The sequence below is a fragment of the Herpailurus yagouaroundi genome, unplaced genomic scaffold (genome assembly GCF_014898765.1).
Source record: "Herpailurus yagouaroundi ecotype Mexico unplaced genomic scaffold, PumYag 196, whole genome shotgun sequence".
Lineage (NCBI taxonomy): Eukaryota > Metazoa > Chordata > Mammalia > Carnivora > Felidae > Herpailurus > Herpailurus yagouaroundi.
Window position 1 is genome coordinate 23906872 of NW_024412427.1, and position 6386 is coordinate 23913257.

The window sequence follows — 6386 nt, forward strand, 5'->3', positions numbered from 1 at the left end:
TTGTTCTAGTCAATGCCCTCACACTAAAGTCAAGACAAAAGATACACAGGAAAGTTGACTAACTTGCCCAGCATCACACAGGATGCGTGATGGAGCCAGAACTAGAAACCTAGTCTCTTAACCTTCCACTTAGTACTTATCTTTTGTCTCATACTGCTTCTCTGGAAAAGGCCGTTTCAATCGAATCTTCTCCATGAATTGCATGGGCACATTGCCTCTTAATTAGACCAGTGGTTGCCAGGCCAGCCTCCCTGTCAGTAGCTAATGGTCCTGCATCTATTACCTCTGAAATAGGCACATTCTTTTAGGTGTCATATCTGTCCCTATTGTGGCTCCAAAGCTAAAAACGGGGGCGACTGTTGACACTCTTGCTTACTTTTCAGTGAGACATGCAGAGATCTAATAGAAATTTCCTTCTAATATTCAGTTCTAGAGAGCTGGGATTTCTTCCATTTCTCCAGCTGGATATCCCCCTCCCCCCCCCCGCCAAGTTTTATACTGTCGATTTACAAAGTAATTTTCTCAAGTCCGTATTTATGTCATCACCCTACCAAGAATTTTTGGCAATCCATTTGTACATAAGAGCCATATTTATGTTACTGCAAGGAATTGTGAACCTACTATGCCAAAATAATATACATTATTAGGAAACAGGAATTATCTGTTTCAGCATTCTTCACTTGATCTTAGCCAAAAGGCTGAGAAGTGATTGTTTCAGCATTCTTTATGTGTGTGTATTCATCCTGAATATGAGTTGACTGGTGCAGAAGTGTGACCACAAGACAGACCACCTAAAATATGCACATTTGTAAGATTTCTGTGTTAGGGGAATACTTGCTTTTTGTACTAGCGCACTGGTATAAAATTATTTAGAACATTCTTGTAAGTCTGATAGAGTTAAACACTGAGGAATCGATATATCCTGAAGAGTCAGGATAAAATAATTGAAGAACCAAAGACATGAGTTATTGGGGAGAAATGCAAGAGCTTAAAATCTACTCTGCTTGTGGCTTTGAGTTGATCCACTAAGATAAAAAGGGCATATCCAATAAAGAGTTAGGATCCAAAATATATAAAGAACTTCTGCAAGACCAAAAACACTAATAGTCCTATTAAAAATGAAAAGACATGAACAGACATGTATTCAAAGACAACATACAGATGGCCAAAAGACAAGTGGAAAGAGGCTCAACATCACTCTCATCAGAGAAATGCAAATAAAAACCACAATGAGATACTACTTCACACCTTTCAGAATGGCTAGAATCAACAATTCAAGAAATGACAAGTGTTGGCAAGCATGTGGAGAAAAAGGCACCCTCATGCACTGTTGGTGGAAATACAAATTGGTACAGCCACTGAAGAAAACAGTATGGAGGTTCCTCAAAAAGTTAAAAATAGAAATACCCTAGGATCCAGTAATTGCACTATTAGGTATTTACCCAAAGAATACAAAAACACTAATTTGAAAGGATACATGAACTTCTATGTTTACTATATTATTTACAATAGCCAAATTATGGAAGCAGCCCAAGTATCCATCAATAGATGAATAAAGAAGCTCCTCACACACACAGAAGAATATTACTCAGCCATAAAAACGAATGAAATCTTGCCATTTGAAACAACATGGATAGAGCCAGGCAGTATAATGTTAAGTAAAATGACTCAGACAAAGACAAATACCATAACTTCATTCATATGTGGAATTTAAGAAATAAGTGAACAAAAGGAAAGAAAAGTCAAACCAAGGAACACTCCTAACTATAAAGAACAGATGCATACCCGAAGCAAAGTGGTGGGGGTTAGGTGAATGGGTGATGCAGGTTAAGAGTACACTTACCTTGATGGACACTGAATAACTTGGAATGCCTGAGTCACTATATTGTATACCTGAAACTAACATAACAATATATGTTAACTACACTGGAATTTTTTTTTAATGATGTAAAAAAAAAGAAAAAAAGAAAGGAAACATTTTGTCAACTATGACAGGTTATGTATATCTATTGCTAATTAAATTACATTCAAAAATTAACATATTACTGGTTGTTTTATCTCTTTCAGTCAAATGATTGGCCTTCCTATCATCAATCCTGAACTAAAAAAAATCAGCAATAGTGCAGATTCTCACAGTACGCTACATCAGTTAGCTAGTGCCACAATCATGCTGCACAACAACTGCAAAATTCCAGCAGCATACATTTATTTCTCATGTACCTGTGGGGCTCAACTGCTAGAAGCTGGGCTTGCTCATATATCTACAGTCCAACTGGCTTACTCATATTTCTAGGTTGGCTCTTCTCTATGTGTCTCTTCTTCTTCCTGGGGCCAATAGGTTAACTTGAGCATGTTTTTTTATTATAATGGAAGAGGTACAAAAGCAACTGAAAATACACAAATGCTTTTGAAAACCTCTGGTTATATCTGGTCAGCAAATACCACACAACAAATCACATGGCTGAGACTACTGTCAAGGAATGCGACCCTACCCCTGTGAGAGGGCCCTGAAATCTGCATAGCAAGAAACATAAATAAAAGGAGAGATAAGGATTTTGACCAACTAATGCGATTTACCATATGTACGTACTATTTAATTCATTAGTAGAAGCAATGGATTAATTGAACATAAAGCAATACAAATGGATCTTAAAAACAGTAATTAGTGAAAAACACTAGAAGAATGGATGCTTGCATTTTGTCAAATGCTTTTTCGCCATCTATTGAGAGGATCATATGGTTCTTATTCTTTCTTTTATTAATGTGGTGTATCACACTGATTGATTTATGAATATTGAACCACCCCTGCAGGCCAGGAATAAATCCCACTTTATCATGGTGAATAATTCTTTTAATGTACTGTTGGATTCGATTTGCTAGTATCTTGTTGAGAATTTTTGCATCCATGTTCATTAAGGATGGTCCTCAATCTTCCTTTTTAGTGGGGTCTTTGACCAATGAATGTAAGATGTGAGATATACACACATACACATATACACACATATACAATGGAATATTACTCATCAATCAAAAAGAATGAAATTTTGCCATTTGCAATGATGTGAATGAAGCTAGAATGTATTATGCTAAGTGAAATATGTCAGCCAGAGAGACACAAATGCCATATGATTTCATGAATATGTGGAACTTAAAATAGATGAACATAGGGGAAGCGGGGGGAATGAAGCAAACTGTAAAGACTCTTAACTACAGAGAACAAACTGAGAGTTGATGGGGGGGTGTGGCTAGATAGGTGCTGGGTATTAAGGAGGGCACTTGTTGTGATGAGCATTGGGTGTTATCTGTAAGTGATAAATCACTAAATTCTACTCCTGAAACCAATATTATACTCTATGTTAACTAACTAGAATTTAAATCAAAACTTGAAATTAAAGAAAAAAAAAACATTGGAAGAACAGAAAATATCCCATTTATAAAAATTAAAGATGCATGCATTCAAACATAACATATTCAAATAAAAGTAAACTCACTAAGCATACTAAAAGAATTGTTTTTGGATAAAGGTAAATTAATGATGGGTGTTAGAGCAAGGATATAAAAAACCATTTAAAAAAATCATTGGTACCTATATTCTGACCACTAGAGACATAACTGTAATCGTGATTCATGAGTCATTCTCAATTCTGATTTTAGGCCAATGAAAGATATTGCCCTTATTCAAAGGATACTGCATTTTTGGTTCACTTTGCATTTTACTAATGGAAATCAGGAACAAATTAGTTTACAATAATAAATATAGTTTTAAACTATAAAGCCATGTTTCCAATAAAATATAAATTATGTTAGGATTTTTTTTCTATTTTTTTAACTTTACATTGTATAGTATTTCACAGATTGCGAATTATTTTCATATTTCTTGATTCACCTAATCCTTGCTAACCAAACAGGCTGTATGTTTAGCAAGATAGGTTCTGGACCCAAAAACCAAGATCCTGAGAGACAAAGTGATGCATCTGGTGGCACAATTTCTACTTCTCATAGTTCTTATCCAAAAGGCCCATCAAAATTGCTTGACCACAAAAAATATACATACTTGGGCCCCACTACTGGAAATTCTAGATCAAGAGAACTAGGGTAGACCCCAGATATCTGTGTTTTCACAAAACTTCCTAGGGATTTTGTACTCCAAAAAACAAGAACTCTCAAGTCAGACACACTTTCTTCACAAAGACACAAGTTCATCTGCATGAGATCACATTTTATTAGCCTTTCACATTTTCCATTTTCTCTTTATCATACCCTTTCATTTGGCTAGGTGCTTCTAATCCTAGGAATGATTTCCCATTGCTAGTTCCACCCATTTCCTTCTTGGCCAAAGTTTAGTTAATTTGTCTCTGTCCACTTGATTCTTAGAAGATTAAGCAAAGTTGTTTTCAAAGCTAATGGATCAGAAATGTTGGTCTCTTGTCACTGAGAACAGAATAAAGGACTCATGGCCTTTCTAGTTACATACTACACTGAACACTTTATGTCTTTCAAAGCATGGTCACCTTCTGCACTTTATTCTTTGAATTCAAAAAAAGACATGCTATCATGGTGACCTGGTAAGACAGCCCAACTGCTGGGACTATAGGTTACAGCTCTGGCTTTGCCAATAATCAGCTGAGTGATTTGGAATAAGTATATTGGTTCATGCCTTGACCTGTCTGTGAACTCATAGATATACATTAAATTTTGCTCTAAGGCTTGTTTTGAAAACATGAGTTTGTCTCAATGCCATTGATATTTTATGGAAGAACTGAAGCATAATATCAATTTTGTGTTTGCAAACATAGGATTTCATCCTTGGGAAACACTTCATGAACACAGCAAATTGCACCCAACTGAACCAAACTGTAGGAATATACAAAATGCGCACAAACATACACATCAAATATCTACGGACTACCTCAGTTCAACACATGAGCCACACCCACTCACACTGTTGGAACTTTCTGATTCCAAAGAACTTTTCTTCCACCCTCAACAAGAGCTGACAAACTGCAACCCTTCCAACATCCTATCCACAAACTTCAGATCTTTTTCAAAGCAAAGCACCATGTTTATTGTAGTATTGAAGTGACAGCAAGTCTGTATTTCTAGATCTTTCAGACCTAGCTGACATCTCACTCTGCAAATACTGCCAAGATAGCCAAATCTGGGGAGTGTTCTATGAACTACAAGCACAAGAGAAGAGAAGCTACAAGAGAAGCACAGGGCACCATGCCCACCTTCCTTCATCCTTGCCTCACACATCCTTTACTTATTCATGCTTTAGGAATAAACCAAAGTCAAATCAATGTTTAACTTAGTATAAGTCATTTAACTTAGTACAATTCATTCTCCAATGAATGGCTTTGCACTACCTTCAAACTGTTTGGACTTGATTCTTTTTGAAATTAAGGAAGTAGGCTGGATGAGCTCTAAAAACCTTTCCAGTTTGGAATCACAATGGACTCCACTGTTGTCAATTAGGGCCCGGTATTAATATTTAAAATGCTGAGATTTAATTATCTCAGGATAATTATCTCATTTTGTCAGGTAACAAAAGAAATGAAGTCTTTATCCCACATTATTTTTTAGTGACTCAGTCACACACAACAAAGGTAGTAAATCTCTATGTTAAATAGAGCTTAATGTCTGAAACCTCCTCAGGGAATATGGAAAGAAGCAAAAGATTAATGGCAAAGAGTGATGCATAATGACTATGATTATTAACTTTTAGTTTCTGAATATTGCCATACTATAAGATTTGAAATTAAATTTTCATACTAATCTTCACTACAATCTCCAGGGAGGGGAATTCTCCATTTTAATTTCAGACTTACACTATGATTCAAAAGCTCCTATAATCTTTGTTACTTCTCTTTTTCCTTTTGTAAATGGTCCATCTAAAAATAACCTATCTTCCTGAGATGAAATGAAAATTACCCCATTAAATTGCCGCAAAGTAGTTGGGAACCGCAAGCTGTGGTGCTATGTCAGTAGAACAGTAGATGACACCAAGAGATGAAGAGTTGACTGAATCGCTGAGGAAAGAAGTGTAAATGGGTATCATGGAACACCGAGTTTCTTTGGTCCCAAATGATCACAAAGTAGCCCCCTTGATCTGTTCATGGACATTGTTCAAAGAAACAGAAAGAAGAACGTGCTTCCTCTTCTGCCATAACTCATAATAGAATGCATACTTTACCTATTACCCTCTTTTCATGCCCTCCAGGTTATAAAGTTATAAGCAAAATAAATAATAAATACCAGAGGTAGAATTGCTGGATCATATGGTCATGCTATTTTTTTTTCTTTTTTTTTTTTTTTTTTTTTTTTGGACGGGCAGAAGAGTTTCAACAGTAGTTGCACCGATTTACATTCCCACCAACAATGCACAA

General features: G+C 35.9%; 1 pseudogene; it reads right to left on the bottom strand.

Annotated features, from left to right (window-relative positions):
* Positions 1 to 552: 552 nt before the first annotated feature.
* Positions 553 to 710, bottom strand: LOC121012590 (uncharacterized; annotated as a pseudogene).
* Between the last annotated feature and the right edge of the window lie 5676 nt (positions 711 to 6386).